This window comes from Plecotus auritus (assembly GCF_963455305.1).
Source record: "Plecotus auritus genome assembly, chromosome: 4".
NCBI classification, from domain to species: Eukaryota; Metazoa; Chordata; class Mammalia; order Chiroptera; family Vespertilionidae; genus Plecotus; species Plecotus auritus.
In genome coordinates, this window is record NC_137775.1 from 183157467 (window position 1) to 183174698 (window position 17232).

The 17232-nt window shown below is 45.8% G+C and overlaps 1 protein-coding gene across 4 annotated transcripts in view; it reads left to right on the forward strand.

Moving 5' to 3' along the window:
- CHN2 (chimerin 2) overlaps window positions 1-17232 on the forward strand; it is a 271320-nt gene that overhangs the window by 179666 nt on the left and 74422 nt on the right. The window lies entirely within an intron of this gene.

Below are 17232 nucleotides of genomic sequence, written 5' to 3' on the forward strand. Positions count from 1 at the left end.
TTTATAGCCCCCCTCCCCGCAAACATGCATTTGAGTTGTTTTCCTTGTTCCTGCTATTTTGATTCCTTTATCATATGTTTTATTATGAAATGCTTCCAACAGAGACAAGACAGAGAATAATAAATCTCTCAGTACTCTCAACACCCACAGTTAACAAACCTTTATACTTTGTTTTACTGACTTGACATTTTTAAAAATCTCTACAAGAAAAGTGACTGTGTCTTTATTCTCGGAGAGAGGTTTAAACAGTATGTTGACTCATAAAGATGCTGACCAGTCCCCAGAACTCTCCCTACCTCTCGTTTGCTGCTCAATCTCTTATCACCTGGGATGCCAGCAGGACTTGAAAGGCAAGCCTCAGGCTTTGTCTTCTATTTTCATTCGGACCAGTTTCTTTAACAGCCAGACTAATATCCTTCAAACAAAGGTCCTGGGTCCTTGCGAATTTTTGTTATTGGGACTTTGGTTAAATATATAGAGTAGCTGATCTCTTTAAAAGGGTCACATCCACCTTGTGGGGGCTCCAATTCCAACACTTCTGAGATTCATTCTTGAGCATCAGTACTTTGCCTGACCCGGTCTGGTTTTGAACCCGTCTCTGACTTAGGTACCCATACCCACAGCCAACTTTCACTAGTTAATACATGTTTCTACATACAATTTTACTTCTGTTGAAAGGCATTAAAATTCATCAAGTCATCTGAATTTACATCCAAGGGCTATAGCCTGAGAGGAGAAAGCAGCTGACCCCTAGGGAGTTCTTCAGGATGAAGTTACATCTTTATCGGATAGTCTGACCTTGGCCTGTCACTCACCCTGCTGAGTGTTGGCCTTTGGTTATTCAGTAATATCCAAATCAGAAGAGGATAAATACAAAAATTTTGATGAGATGCTTTAAATAGGGTGCTTTGGGGGAGAATTAAGAAACAGGGTGTTAAAAATGTACTACTTTACATCTAGTATTGCTCCATCAGAAAGAATATAGCCACATATCGGGGACTAGAGGAGTTGAAATGTCTCCATGAAAAGCATGCTTGTGCGTTTAGTACAGAGCTAAGGATTCTTCCTGGGCGTACAAATAAAGCCTCTAGGCAAGGTCAGGTAGGTTCTAAACCCACAGGGTAGAGCAAATACTCATCTCTTCACTTATTCAACAAATATACATGGGCAGCCTACTGTCCTGACGTTGAGCTAGGTGCTGAGAACGCAGCAAAGAACTTGCCTGTTGGTACTCTGCGTGTCATATTAGAGAACAAAATTGTGATGCATGTAATAAAGATGTATTTAAGATTTTACGTGTGTGTGTGTGTGTGTGTGTGTGTGTGTGTGTAAAAGAGGGAGAGGAAAGAGAGAGAGAGAGAACTCCTTTGTTTCTCAGAATCCTTGGAACCACATCAGTAGTCCTATGAGCAGGTGTAATGGAAATGGGTGGATTCAGATTAGCTTCACAGAAGCTCTTCCTCGGTTCGGTGAAACTTCAGACCTCCAGCGGGCTGAGGGTCACCTCATCTCTTTCATGATGCACTTGCGTTGGGAGGAAATGCCGCTGACGCCTTAGCAAAGCAGAGCCGTGTGCCGCAGCCGCCACCGTTCGCTGTGACTGAGGCCGTGGTGTGTGTGCAGCTTGTTTATTCCCCTGCCTGTTTGAAACCCAGCTTTTCACCTGTGGACCTGGATCGGTGCGATTCCTTAACGTGGTAGCCTGGCTGAGGCTGGATTCCCAGGCAGCTTGCCTCTAGAAATTCCGTGTCCCCTTTCTGCCGTGAAACCGACCCTGAGATGGGCTTTCTCGGGCCGCATTTCCTGGGCGGCAGCGTGGGGCGCAGCCAGCCAGGCAGGGGCAGGCGATGAGTGTTCTCGCTGCTTAGTGAGTGCCTGAGGGCCGAGTGCCTGCAGGAGTGGCTGCAGTTCCCTTTGTCCTCCTGTGCGACATGAACTGCAGACAATTCCTGCCCTGATTGCTCGGCCTCCCAGGACGTGGCCTCCTTCGGAGAAGGCACGACCTCTTCTTGGATGTTGGGGAAACCATTGATCCTGCTGCAGACGTGTTTGAGCGAACGCCTCTGCCTTGTCACGCACCCGCCTGCTCAGGGGATGTGCTTTCAGTTCGCGTGTGTGGCCGGGGAGATTGAAGCTTTATGAACACATTTACATGGAGCCATGGAGGCTATTTCTTGTGAGCAGTGAGTTCGGATTTTTCTCTGTCTTTGCCACCTCCTCCCTCAGCCAGCTATTACGAGTCCACATTTTCCCTTTATACACAGTCCTGCTCCCCCGCCTCAGTCCTTGGCCCCCCTCCTGCCCCGGCAAGCCTGCCCAGCTGGGCTGCTCCAGCATCCCCCATCTCTTTGTTTCTCTCATGATGGACACTCTCCCGGGCTATGAGCCCCTCCGTGGTCAGGATCCTCCCAATGGACATGAGAAATGCCCACACCGGGGCCCCGTGTGAGTCTGCAGTCACAGAGAGACACACTGTCGCTCCAGGTACAGACGCCAGCTACCTGACTTGGATGCTTGGTGCTGTCAGCAGCTACCAGCCACCTAATGGGCTTTGCTGGGGACTCGGTGAGCCGAGGGTACAGACTGACTCAGGAGGCAAAATCCAGCGAGCTCTGCACACCCAGGCAGGGGAGCCGGCTGCAGCCGGAAAGCCTTGTTCTGAGTCCTTGCTGCAGCCCCGTCTAGGCCCCTGATTTGGAGCCAAGCACTTTCTGTCTCAGAGGGACTAAGGTCCCCGCCCGCCCCCCGAAGGGCAGGCACCGACTTTGCAGGGCGCCATAAATGGAATATATGCGTCAAGTGTCGGACAATGCCTAGCACCTAACAGGTACCCAGTGTTCATGGTTCACAGCAGATTCAGACACTTGGGAAGAACAGGTGCGGAGACTGTCGCTAGAGCAGAGTCAGAGCAATGACAGTATTTTCTGAGCGTGAGGGCAAAAAAGGCAGTGATCAAGGACAAAGCCAGACGCCTGGGTAGGGCGTTAAACCACCGGGAGGGAAGATACGGAGGATGGGGAACAGAAGGTGCAAACAGCCGACAACGGCCCTGCGCCAGTGCAGCCGGCGAGGGTCAGCGCCTGAATAGCAGTCCGTTGCTTTCTGGAGATCCCTGGCTGTCAATGAACAGTCACTGAGCAGCCACAGCACCTGGCACTCCACTGGCATTTCCTGAGGGCTCCTTGCCAAGAGTCAGGCTCTTCCAGTGTGCAAAACGCTCGCTTGCCCTTTTCATCACTTTTCAATCAGTCACCTCCTAAGCATGTATTAATTACCACATGTGTGTCTGGGTGGTCTGCCGGGACCCGTGCAGAATATTTTCTCCCCAATCTGTACCTCTACCCAAGACCCCTCCCCCGGGCTCCGAGCGCCTCACTCCGCCTGTCTCCTTGACCTCGTCATGGAGATGTCCCACAGGCCCCCTCTGGCCTAATGGTCAAAACAGAATAGGACCCCACTCCATTAGGTGGCTCCTACCCTCAGAAACCTGGGTGCCTCTCTTCCTCCCCCGCCCCCTTTTCTCTTAGCAACCATCAAACTCACCTCCAAATAGGTCTTGCGTTTGCCCGTTCTCCTCCATATCCATGACTGTCACGTGTGCTGGGCCATTCTCATTCCTTACCTGGATTATCCCCGGTCAGCAGTCTCTTGCCTTATCTCTCTGCTTCCACTCCTGCCACCCACATTCACACTCACACATGCCACTCACCAAACAGGAGTCCACATCCTCACTGCTAAATGTAAAACTAACAGTGTACTTAAAAAGCACTTGCCATTGCTCTTTAAACAAAAGCGAGACTTCGTACTGTGCCATGAGCCACGGTTGGCTCCTGCCTTTGTCTGTTACTGCCCTGTCTGTCCCGTTCTTCTCAGTGTGCTGCCTTCCAGCCCCACGGGCTTTGGCTCTTCTCGAACAAACCACAGTGCTGCTACCTCAGGGCCCCTGATTTGCTCTTGGCCTGGAATTCCTGTCACCCAGTTTTCTGTATGTCCAGGTTTCAGATACTCTTTCACCGAAGAACAGAGGCCCTCCTCAACCCCATAAAAATGAGCACCTACAAATGCCATCGGTCACATCTCCCTGTGTGTTTTGTTTATAGTACTCAGGACACTCTCATACAGAATGGGGCAAAAGTAGGTTTACATATTTTTACAATAATTAATAAACAATATAACGTATATACAAATGTATATATGAGGTATCATATAATCTATATTATTAAAATTCAGTGGCCCTAATGCTGTGACGACCAAAGACCGTTCACCAGGAGGCTGCGTGCGCGGCGAGGTGTGCCTGGGTGGGCGGGGTCTTGACTCTGGGTCTCACAGTGCAGCGGGACTCAGGGGAGCTCTGGGGTGCAGCAGGGTCTGGGTCCTGGGTCTCACATGATTTCCCGCGGGTCTGGGTCTTGCACAATGTTGCACGTTAGGTCACTAGTATAATATATATATAATATCAATATATAACGTAATACAATATACAGGATGACCCCAAAAAATACATATGCACTTTAACACCTGATAACTCAACTTTGAAAATGAAATGTATTTTAATAAACACTGCCCTTGTAATTATTCAAAGTGAGTGCATACATTTTTGGCGACACCCTATATATACAAATATATATACAAATACAATACAATAATTAATAAATAATAAAACAAGACTAAACCCCTGTGTTTCATGTGCTCACAACTGTAAACCTACTTTTGCCCCACTCTGTATACTTTCTTGTCATCTTTCATTGTTTACTTGTTGCTGTACATCTCTCTTTAGGAGAATACAAGCCCCAGAGACTTCACCAGTCCTAATCACATGTATTTCCTTCCTTGGCATTGGACACAGTGCCCAGCGGCAGTGGGCAATCAGCACGGTAAAATATATGGGAAAATGATGAAAAAGGATAAAGACCGTGAATGTATGAAATTTAGGATTCTCAAACCATTACAATAGCAAATCCGATATTTACTCAGTGCTGTCAGTAGGCCAGTGAATTGGACTTTTGGCAAGTAAGCTTCTTACTTCAACCCAGACTAATATTTTTTCCTGGAATAGTCTAGATTTCTGTTTGGCCTTTTGGGAAGGCCAGAGGTCACGATTCACTTGCATGGCTAATGCAAAGCCAAGTTCCACTGCAGTTACCTAGAGTGTATACCATAAGCAGAAATTCTTTTGAAACTGTAAATGGTTTTGTATCATTTGCCTTATTTGAAATTGCTATAGTGACCATTATACAAAGCAATTTCAGAACAGAGAAATAAATTGCGTACGATTATTTTAAATGGTTCTTCATTTTATGCAGATTCACTGCTCCCTCCTTGCCAGAGAATAATCTACCTTGGAATTTTTTTAATGCAGAAGTGAACAGTAGAAGTGAGATTGCTAGCATTCTTGAGCCAGAGCCAGCATTTTTTCTTGATTGTCAGAGGTGAAGCCAAGGTCAGATGATAGTGGCCTATCTTAAGTTGAAGTAATATATTTTACCTCCTAGTGACTCATACTCACTTTTTTTTAATGTTTTTATTAATTTTAGAGAGAAGGGAAGGGAGAAGGAGAGAAAGATAGAAGCATCAGTGTTGAGAGAGAGACATGGATTGGCTGCCTCCTGCATGCCCCCTACTGGGGATTGAGCCCACAACCCAGGCATGTGCCATGACCTGAATCAAACCAGGACCTCTTGGTTCATGAGGCAACACAAGCACTGAGCCAAACCAGCCGGGCTGTATTCACTTTTTTAAATACCACTTTAAATGTGCCCCCTCCTGTGCATTTTCTCTAGTTTTTGGGTTTCCTAAATATCATCTGATTTCTCTCCCTTCTACCTTTACTTGTCAAAAATGTTCTTTTAAGCCTATCAGAGAATTTCATTTTATTGTGTTTTGAAAATGTTAATTCACAGTACCTTGTAGTCTTGTAGCTTTAGACATGTCTGGAAGGTTTTCACAAGCTGCATTGATGGACCATATCATCCTCAATTAACTTGGTGCATTTTTGAGTCACATATCCTATCTAATAAGAGTAATATACAAATTGACCATACCTCCACTACACCCACAAGCCACGCCCACCAGCCTCGCCCACCAGCCAATCAGGAGGGAATATGCAAATAAACCCAACCAAGATGGCTGCAGCCACAGAGAGAGGAGGGAGGCTTGGGTTTCCCTGTCAATGGAGGAAGCCAAGCTTTCTGCCTGCCCTTGCCGGCCCAGGCCTCCACTCAATGCTACAAAGTTTCAATTATAGAAGATAAATAAATCCCAACAGAAATAGCAGCAGCCACTGAGCTGGAGAGAGCAGGAAGCTAGGGTTGCCCGTGGCGATGGAGGAAGCCAAGCTTCTGCAGCCCTGGCCTGCTTTGGCCTCCGCTTAAGGCTACAAAGTTTCAATTATAGAAGATAAATAAATCCCAACAGAAATGGCTGCCTCCACGGAGTGAGCAGAAGGCTTGGCTCCACTCCAGGCTACAAAGTTTCAATTGTAGAAGATAAATAAATCCCAGATCCCAGGGCCTCTGCTTGGGTCACCGGGGGGCGTGGCCGGCCTGCAAACCACCACAGGCCCCTCGCTTAGGCCACCCCACACCCCAAGGGAACCCCCACCCTGATCCGGGACACCCTTCAGGGCAAACCGGCTGGCCCTCACCCATGCACCAGGCCTCTATCCTATCTAATAACAGAGTAATATGCAGATTGACCATCACTCCAACACACAAGATGGCTGCCCCCATGTGGTCAAAAATCCTGCCCCCATGTGGACACAAGATGGCCACCACAAGATGGCCAGCAGGGGAGGGCAGTTGGGAGGGACCAGGCCTGCAAGGCAGGGCAGTTGGGGGCGATCAAGCCTGCTGGGGAGGGCAGTTAGGGGTGACCCGGCCGGCAGAGAAGGGAAGTTGGGGGTGACTGGGTCCGTAGGGAAGGGCAGTTGGGGGGAACCCAGGCCTGCAGGGGAGAGCAGTTAGGGGGGACCAGGCCTGCAGGGGAGGGCAGTTATGGGTGACCAGGCCTGCAGGGGAAGGCAGTTAGGCGCAATCAGGCTGGCAGGGGAGTGGTTAGGGGATGATCAGGCTGGCAGGCAGAAGCAGGGGCAATCAGGAAGGCAAGCAGGCGTGCAGTTGGGAGCCAGCAGTCCTGGATTGTGAGAGGGATGTCCGACTGTGACCTATCAAAATGCATAACCATCCTAAACGGGCAGTCGGACATCCCTCGAGGGGTCCCAGATTGGAGAGGGTGCAGGCTGGGCTGAGGGACACCCCCGTCCCATGCACGAATTTTGTGCACCGGGCCTCTAGTTTAAAATAAACTCTTGACTTGGGGTGGTGAACACACAATACAATATATAGATGATGTATTAGAGAATAGTATACCCAAAGCCTATATTTTAGTAACCAATGTCCCTCCAATAAAATCAGTAAAACATAAAATGAAGTAAACTCCAAGGGAATTTGTACTATTCCACAATTCTCTCCTTTTCTCCTTTGAATTATTTTTAAAAAATGTTTTTAAAGAAATGTGCATTTGGGGGAACACGGAAACTCTACTGATTCTAGATCTCCAGACATGACACGTCTCTGAAGTAATGAGATCGACTCTGCAAGCCCCAAACAAAAATCAATCCCATTGCCTTTCAGTTGGCTTCCATGTGTAGGAAGCAGAAGGCTACTCCTTCCCTGGGAAGAAATATCTCTCTTCTTCCCCCCCCCCCCCTTCATATTGACACAACCTGGGAGAAAAGGCTTGCCCATCATTCTTTCTCCCAGGCTGTCCTCTCACTCCCTAAGACAGTCAGGCTGTTTGCTTTGTCCCCAGCGAGACCTGCTCTGGCTGTGGATCTATTCTACAAGGGGGAGGCGAGTAAAGCCAGTGCGAGAAAAAGAAGTTTAGACACGTGAGTTTTCTTTCTCCAAAGTTTTGTGCCTTTATATTTGCCTTCTTGCTGACAAGTGCTGTGACCTATCAAAATGCATAACCATCCCAAAAAAGAATTCGCTCTCTTTGGAGTACTCTGAACAACTTCTAAGGTAGTATAGACTTTGCATCCAAGGTGATGTCTTCAGCAGTGGGCAAGGGCACTTGAGGACAAGCTGCTTTATTTTTTTTAATATATTTTTATTGAAGAAACATCAGTGATGAGAGAGAATCATTGATCTGCTCCCACCTGCTCACCCCACAAGGGGATCAAGCCCCCAACCCTGGGCATGTGCCCAGACCAGGAATCAAAGCACAACCTCCTGGTTCATAGATCAACGCTCAACCACTGAGCCATGCTGGTCAGGTGAGGACAAGCTGTTGTAGAATTTAAAGGCTCTGAATCAAAGGACAGACAGCCTGAAGTGGGAGGGCCACCAAGGGGCAGTGTATATGCTGAAGCCGAAGATGAAGCAGAAGTGGATGGTTTCTTCTTAAAACAGAATAAGGAAAATGGAGGAGATTAAATAGTGATGGATAATAAGTAAAATGGCATGAGAATCTTCTTTAATCTTTCTGGGTGATTTTTATTTCTTGAAATGTAACTTGAAAATGTGCATTTCTTTTTTTTTCTTTTGATCTGTTTCTTTAAAAATCTTTATTGTTGAAAGTATTACACATCTCCCCTGTTTTCCCCCATTGATCTCTTCTAGGCCTCCTCCTCCCCCCGCCCCAGGCCTCCTTCACCACCCTATTGTCTGTGTCCGTGGGTTCTGCATTTCTTTATAGAATTGCTAGAGAGGAACAAATGCATTGTGTGGTTAGTTACTTTAGAAAAACAAGAATAGCCAATAGCATAGTGGATTACAATACTCGCTCTGTTATCCTCACCTGACCTCTGACAGCCATCACCCAAGCCTCCATCACTCACTGATGGGGGAGGAGATGGGAGTGGTCTAGACTTTGGGCACAGTGGTTATGAGGAGGTCAACCTTACCCATCCAAACAGGAAGCAAATACCGCACTCCCACCGTGACTGCGGTTAGATATCTCCGGTATGTCTGCCTGTGACTCAGAGGTCGGGTCCAGTAAAATTTCGGGTGTGGTCAGGACCATCCGGGAAAAGAAACAGGTGCATAGCCTGGACGCACTGGTGAGGTTTTAAAGACATGCTTCACCTTTTACTCACCTGGTTAAACAGTAACTGAGTAATAATGCTGATAAAAGCCGGTTACACTTCACCCCAGGCAAGCCATGTCTCCTAGGGTAACATGGTCTGGCTGACCAAGCAGTGAGACATTTGAAAACAGAGTTGTATATAACCTTGACTTTACTTTCCAACAGAAAAATGTGAATGGTGCAATCTCAGACCAACCCAGTTACAATGTGATTACCTTGAGTGTTGTTGCCTAATTATCGCCTTGTCATCAGCCTTTTAATTGTAATGAGCGCTAACACATAGGCAGTGCTTATGTGTTAGCGCTGGGTGAAGAGCTTTCCTTACGTTATTCTTCACAACAGGCCCGTGGGGATTGCCATCCCTCTCATTTTACAAGAGAAAATGAGACACACAGCACCCGACAGGTAGAGCTGGAGTCAAACCCAGAGCGATTCCAGGACTGGGCTTCTAACCGGGTGCTTCTGGAGTCTGGGACTTGCAGTTAGGACATCGCCTGGGAACTTGTCAGAAATGCAGATTCTCTGGCCCATCACAGACCTGCTGAATCACACATTCGCAGTGGGGGCCCAGCAGTCTGGGTGTGAAGAAGTCCTGTGGGTGCACCTGGCACTTGGCCAAGTGTGAGGACCACTGTTGTAACCACTGTTCTCACTCCTGCTTCTGTTTCCTACTCCCTTCCCTGTGCCCTAGGATAGAAGAACCGAGACACTGTCTCCTGTGGTGCTTACTGTTTGCCCAGCACTGTGCTAGACTTTTCATGGACTTCACCCCACATCACCTTGTACAGTTCTCTGGCTGTACTTCCTCCTAGATGTTATTTTCCACCCTTTACAAATAGTTTGCCTTTGCTTTCCTTCTTTGCTCTGTCTGGCTTTCCCACACCCTCGTACGTTGCAGGGGCCAACTATGCATCCTTGTACAAGTATGGTCAGCGCCTTATTTATCCTGGTTTCCTACGCCCACCTTCCAATTTGTTGTACTTCTTACAGTTATGTTTGCATTACTAATTAACAAAAATATTCAAATTCAGTTCTAAGATGATTCATACTCATGTTCGTTCATATTCAGTATATGTGCTAATGAACGCCAGCTTTTTAAAGAGGTCCTCCTTATCTTGTGATTGTTCAAAAATTCTTGCCAGATTTACTGTTGCTTTTAATGGTTCTTTGCATTAATAAAAATACCAGATCCATTGGCATTATGACAGGGATACTTTCTATTTCTGCTTTCCAAGTGATCGTTCCTTCATTCGGTGGATCATCTGTGTGGTTCTTGAGCATTTCTTAGCTCGGTATCATAGGTGACCAATTTGCCAATAAAAGCCAAGCCAGCCCAGGTGCTCTCCTGGTCCTGCATCCTTGCCTCAGTCTACCACTCCCCTCATTGTCTCCAGGCCTACACTGACTGAGCCATTGGTAACCCATCACCTTTGGTTGTATCCTTTCACAAATCATAGTCTCTCTTGACATTTGCTCTAATACACCATATCTCCGCCTCGTTGGACAAAAGAGCAAGCTTTGCTTTAGCAATGGTATCTCTTCCTTCCTTCTTATTTGCATGGCCAGTGTCCTTCTACATTGTGGAAGGAAATTAAATAGCCTTGGCACAGCCCCACAAAGGCATAGTGGTTGCCATCAGCATCTCGTGTCCTTCTAGGTAATCACACATTGATTATTTGATGAACTGTTCTAGTATCTCCCTGGTATATCTACCAAGTCTGTAATTACACGGTCCTGGTTGTCCCTTTGCTCTGTTGTGGTCCTCAGGGTTCCATGACTTCTCAGAGACCAGGCTTAATGATGCTTCAGCAACCCCTTACCGTTCAAGGACGCAGGCCAGATGCCGTAGTGTTTCAGTATTCTCAGCTGTGCAGCAATAGAATTCAACCACTTCCTGCCTTAGTGCATTTTGATGTTTTAAGTTTGCATTGTTATGCCATAGATTAAAAATTAATGATGGTCTTCTCCCGGTATAGCAAGGGATGGAAGGGCAGGAACACAGAGAGCTGATGTGATCCACCATTCAATTAAAAGGCCTTTGAGGCATTAGCGAGCTCTCAGTCCTAGCTGACTGTACGAAGTCCTGAAACCGATTTTTGAGAATGCACTCTAACTTTTGTTAGTCCAGTACAGGCATTGACAAACAAGAGCCTGCCGACTATTTTTGTGAAGAAAGTTTTATTAGAACACAGCAATGCTCATTCCTTTACATGTTGTCTGTGCCCGCTTTTGTGCTCCCACAGCAAGTTGAGTATTTGAGTCAGCCGTCCTCAAAGTCTAAAGTACTGGGTGGGTCAAAAGTAGGTGTATAGTTCGGATACATGAAACAGAGTTTGTTCTTATTTGTTAATTATTGTATGATTTTCCATACGAACAACTGTAAACCTACTTTGCCCACCCTGTGTTTACTACCTAGCCCTTGCCAGGGAAAGTTTGCTGACCCCTAGTCGTGCACTAGCAGTAACTTTGAAGAGTGAGTTAATACATGCAAAGCTCTCAGAATAGTGCCTGACATTTACAGATTGGAAGCATTGGTCTTTAATGTCTACCTTTTCCGAAACATTATAAAAACCTTAGGAAAAAAGGGAATTTTAGTCCTTTCATTTGGGCTGCATTAGATCCCATTTTAAGAAATGTTTTGACCTTCGTGTTTAACTCATAACTTGATGAAAGAAGCCAGGGCAGCTACAATAAGCAGGTGTTCTTTCAACTGCTTTGTGGTGGTCACTTCCTTCCTGTCAGGAAACGGTGGCCTGTTGGAAAAGGTGGCAAAGTCCTCCACCAGCGGGATATTAAAGAGGTGGATGGAACCTGTTTATCTGGAAACACCGTCTGAACATGTGACCTAAGCTCACTTTCTTTAATTACAAGAATGAGTCTGGTGTTACTCTCCTTTTAAAAGCCTATATGTTATCAAATTAAGGTGAGTGATTGGCCTGCTGAAGCATTTGGGGGAAAGAGGGCTGTGTCTGAAATTTACTATGAAATACATCCAAACAATGTTGGATTAATGGGTGGCTAGAGGGGTGAATAAATAGTTATTTCATAAAGCAAGTATAGTAAATGTTATAGAATCTAGGTGGTGTGGATATGGGTGTTGGCTGTAAAAGTCTTTTATTCTTTCTACTGGGTGAAAATTATCATAACAAAATGTCAAGAAGAAAAGGCAAAGATTGTTTGTGTAAGAAGAGCAAGTGCAGGTCCTGGCTGGTGTGGTTCAGTTGGTTGGGTGTTATCTCATTCACTGAAAGGTTGCTGGTTCAATTCTCTGTCAGGGCATATGCCTGGGCTGTGGGCTCAATCCCCAGTAGGGGGCATACAGGAGGCAGTTGATTGATGTTTCGCTCTCATATTGATGTTTCTCTCTCTCACTCTTCCTTCCTCTCTTTCTAAAAGTCAATTTTAAAAAGAAGAAGAGCAATGGGAGGATGTGCTCTGACCCAGGGAACAAAAACCATTTCTTGGGTGCACAGTCCCAAATGGCCGAAAGGTGCCTCAGTGTCAATGCGGCTGGAAGCACAGCAAGGCCAGCTCAAGAATTTTTAACAAGGAATAATTTGTCGGGAAAAAAATTTGAGAGTAAAAACAAACATTAATAAGGTGCTTTCGGTCTTATTTATTGCCATGTTGGGAATTATTCTGGGGTAGTGCCTATTATAGAACTGCTAAATTAGACAATGTTTTTAAAGAATAGAGAACAGGATTCTGGATCTTATGGCATCAGAAACTGGGTTCCAACCTAACTCTGCTGTTCACCTTGTGCAGGACTAGGAGCAAATGAATTTACCACTAGGAATATGGTATTTATACCTACAGATGAGAATCTGTAGGAAGGGGGCAAATGTATTTATTCCATCTTCCTGGTGGAAGAATAAATGGTACAGCATTCTGAAAGCCAGGGCAATCTCTCCAGACCTTGAGTTCTCATTGGGAGCAATATTACCCCCAAGGCAAGGGAATTGGTTCCTAAGGGGCAGGCAACAAAATAGTACTCACTTAGTGTATAAAGCACAGATATACATATGGAACATAAACAGATATTCAGCCTACCTATAGTATCAATTTTTCATTGGGAAGAGAGGATAGGGGAGAAAAAAAGTGTGTAAAAAGGGTTCATAGGAGGCTATAATGCAAAAACGATTGAGAATATTTCTCCAGACAATATTTAATTTCTACCATCTCCCACATTCTGTCCCTCTTTCTTTTTCTTTTGATAGATTAATTTTATTCATCAGTTTGAACACAGACATTTGAATACTTACAATGAACACTTACATTTGGATACTCTTACATTTCTGAAAGAGGAAGGAAAAAAGAACAGGGAGAAGAATGAGAATGATGGACATTGTTTGCCTTTTCCAAATTATAGAGTATCACTTAACCCAAACACCATTAAGCTTTAAAGGAAGGAATTTACTATCAAGAATGAAGAATTAAGTGAGTGTACTCACACAATCTTTTTGTCCCCTAGAATCTTAACAGCAACATTAGTTTTCCCTTGATTTGATTCGATTCTATTGGGTACTTCAAGCTCTTTGAGCCTAACAGGTATGTGGAGGATTTAAAGAGACTTCCAAGGAGAATAATGCAGATGAATTAAGGACTGGAAAGCAGGCTCTATTAGAAAAGGTTTAAGAGAACAAGGATTATATAGTGTGAGGAAGAACAGGCAACCAGGTGGCTCAGAGATGGCTTTTAATAGAGGAAAACTTATGGTGTGGAGACTGTTCTCAGATTCTCATTTGCACTGAAGACCAAAGGAAGGGCAAAAGTGTATTTTGAAACAACAGTGATATGAGTTAGTTAGAAAGATAAAATTTTATTCTTAAAAGATATGATTAAAATTTGGGGCTTGATTCTTTTTTTCTTTTTTTTTTAATAAGGTGCCTGTCTGTAGAAAGTATCAGGAGGATGGCCAGGTTGACCGACTCCATTTGATTCTCCTACCTGGTGGGAAGCCAACCAGCCACTCTGGCCAATATGGCCTCCATGGGATTTGGCTCGGCTGGGAGGAAAGAGCCATTGTACCTGGAGCTGTGGCTTCGGGATGCCAGAGGGTGGTTATAAAATGCTAGGCAAGGAAGCATGCGGGCAGAGCCAGGGCAGCACACTTAATTGTGTTGTCCAAACAAGGAGAGCCTGAGGCGGGTGTTGGGAGCCAACACATGGAGCCAAGGAGGCAGTGCCAGGGAAGGCGTAGCAAGGATGTCTGGGTCAACATGAGCTGCCAGGGGGGTGATCTGGGCCAGCTGGAGAGGCTTTTGGGTGTTTCTGGAAGCCTGCTGTGAGAGTGGATCGAAAGCCATGACGAGGTCCTAGGAAGGTGTGCCTAGCTCCTAGGAAGCTGTTCATCTTCTCCGTGTTTTGGAACTGCAGCCCTAAGTTATTCCCAGTCCTGGTTGTAGGGCAGTATCCTCTATGGAGCGTGCTAAACCTTACAGCCACCCTGGCTCTGGCCCTGGAGATTAGGACTTAATGGGAATATCACTTAGGATTCTATTGTGAACAACAGAAACCAAATCTGGCTAACTTTAGCAAAAATAAATAAACAAACAAACAAACAAACAAATCAGTAAGTAAAATAAAAACCACAAACCAACAACAGTAACAAAAATGACAGAGGTTGGTTGGAGGGTTATGAAAACATTCTCTGAAGGGAAAGCTGGACAATCAGGGCCTTTGAGATGGGTATGTGAGGCAGGACATCTCCGGGGATCCAGGAAGCAGGACAGATGTGATGCTGGGCAGTAGGTGTGATGGTTAGGGGCCCCGGCTTTCGAATGGTAAAGCCTGCCGTTATACTCTGCGGCTCTGTGCCTCAGTTGATCCTTTGCGAGTGGGTATGATCAAGTCGTACCTATGCAGTAGTCACAAGGACTGAATGGGTTAATATCTGCAAAGAAAGAGCTTAGAACAATGCTTGGTCCATAGTAAGGTTTTAATAACTGTTGGCCATTATTACTGTTGTTGCTGCTAACAGCCTAAGCTCTGCCATGCATGTGAATCAACTCTGTTTCTCTTAATAGTTTCTCCTGCAAATTCACGGGTGAGAGCATCCCAGTGGCTATGTTGTTTCCCATGTTCACACCTTGCTAGAGAACTAGCAGAGTCACTGACTATAAGTCAGGGTTGCTCCCTGTTGTCTCCAGTCTTCACTCCTTGGAGATAACAGGAAACTGGGAGGGGAGCTAGTTTTGTCCTATGGCTTAGAGCAGGGGTCCTCAAACTTTTAAACAGGGGGCCAGTTCACTGTCCCTCAGACGGTTGGAGGGCCGGATTATAGTTTTAAAAAAAACTATAAACAAATTCCTATGCACACTGCGGGCCCAGGATGAGTCAGCTGCTAAGCAGGACAGGCAGCGGCACCTGGCGGGCCGGATAAATGTCCTCAGCGGGCCGCATGTGGCCCGCGGGCTGTAGTTTGAGGACGCCTGGCTTAGAGGCATAAAGCATCAAGTGTGAGCCACCAGGACTGCCAATATTTTCACAGAGGCCCCCTCTGAAATTTCAGTAAGCCCAGAAAGCGGATGTGGGGCCATTAGCAAAGCTGTCTTTCAAACAATCTATTGCTTCCATGAAACTGAGCTCTGTACAAGCTACACTGTTGCATGCTGGGCAACAGAGACAGAAACAGGAGTCCTTCCCTGCAGCAGCTCACGTCTAGATGCCATAAAGGCCAACAATACAAATCGCAGGAAGATCATGGCCCTAACTCAGCTTTTCTAAAGTTCAGAAGGAGGGTAGGAAATAATACTTATGCTGGTGTTAGGCGGCCAGAGGAGATTTCCCCAAGATGCCATTATTTTACTTCTTGTTTTTAAGATCAGTGAGATTTTGCCAGGTTCGGGCATAGATGGGTTGGAGACCAAGTATTAGAATGACATGCAAGGAAGTATCCTGATCAAAGAATGGCCTAAGCCAGTGGTCGGCAAACTGCGGCATGTGGCTCACGAGCCACGGTTTGACACTCTGTTGACTAATGAGTTTGTCAACCACTGACCTAGACTCTCGATTCCAATAGTTACAGGCTGTTGTTGTTCCTTGTGATTAAGCCCCTATCCCAGTGGTTGGCAAACTCATTAGTCAACAGAGCGGCAAACTGTGGCTCATGAGCCGCAGTTTGCCGACCACTGGCCTAAGCAACCAGGGTGTGTTTCAGGAACCACAAGGAGTACTGTATTAGGAAATTAATTGGGGAATGAGGATGTGGCGGGGCCAAGAGTGTGTGTGCTAAGGACATACTCTGGATGCCCAAGCAAGGCCATGTTCGGAAGACCCTGTATGCCATTCTTTTATTCATTCCGTAAATATTTACTGAGCACCTACTATATGCCAGCTCTGTTCTAAATGCTAAAGATCCAACAGTAAGCAAAGCACTAAAATCGCTGCCCTTGTGTAACTTCCATTTGAATGGGAGATTAAAAACACACATACAGCCAAAACCGGTTTGGCTCAGTGGATAGAGCGTCAGCCTGTGGACTGAAAGGTCCCAGGTTCGATTCTGGTCAAGGGCATGTAACTTGGTTGCGGGCACATCCCCAGTAGGAGGGTGCAGGAGGCAGCTGATCGATGTTTCTCTCTCATCGATGTTTCTAGCTCTCTATCCCTCTCCCTTCCTCTCTGTAAAATATCAATAAAATATATTTAAAAAAAAAATAAATAAAATAAAATAAAATAAAATATATTTTAAAAAAAAAACACACACACACACATACAAGTGAAATATGTAGTATCAGATGATGACAAATGTATTGGGGGGAAAACAAACGAGAGAAGAGAGATGGGAGATACCGAGGAGAGGAAATACCACTTTTAGGGAGGGTAGTCTGCAGGTCTCACTAAGTTGAGCAGGTTGACCACACGGCAGTGAGGGGCCAGTGAACAATTTGGAGCAGGGAGCAACGTGATGAGGTCTGCATTTTTTGACCTCAGTGTGAAAGGTAGATTGGAGCGTGATCAAAGGTCAGACAGGGAGACTGGAAGGTCACTAAAGGGCCTGACTTGGGTGCACTCACAGAACTTTGTAAAGCCCTGGGTACCCTGTAAGGAGGTTTATTGCAGAAAGACTGGCCAGTAGATTTTTTGTTGTTGTTTTTATCATACATCCTAATCAAGACAAGAAGGGATTCACCTCACAGTGCCCAT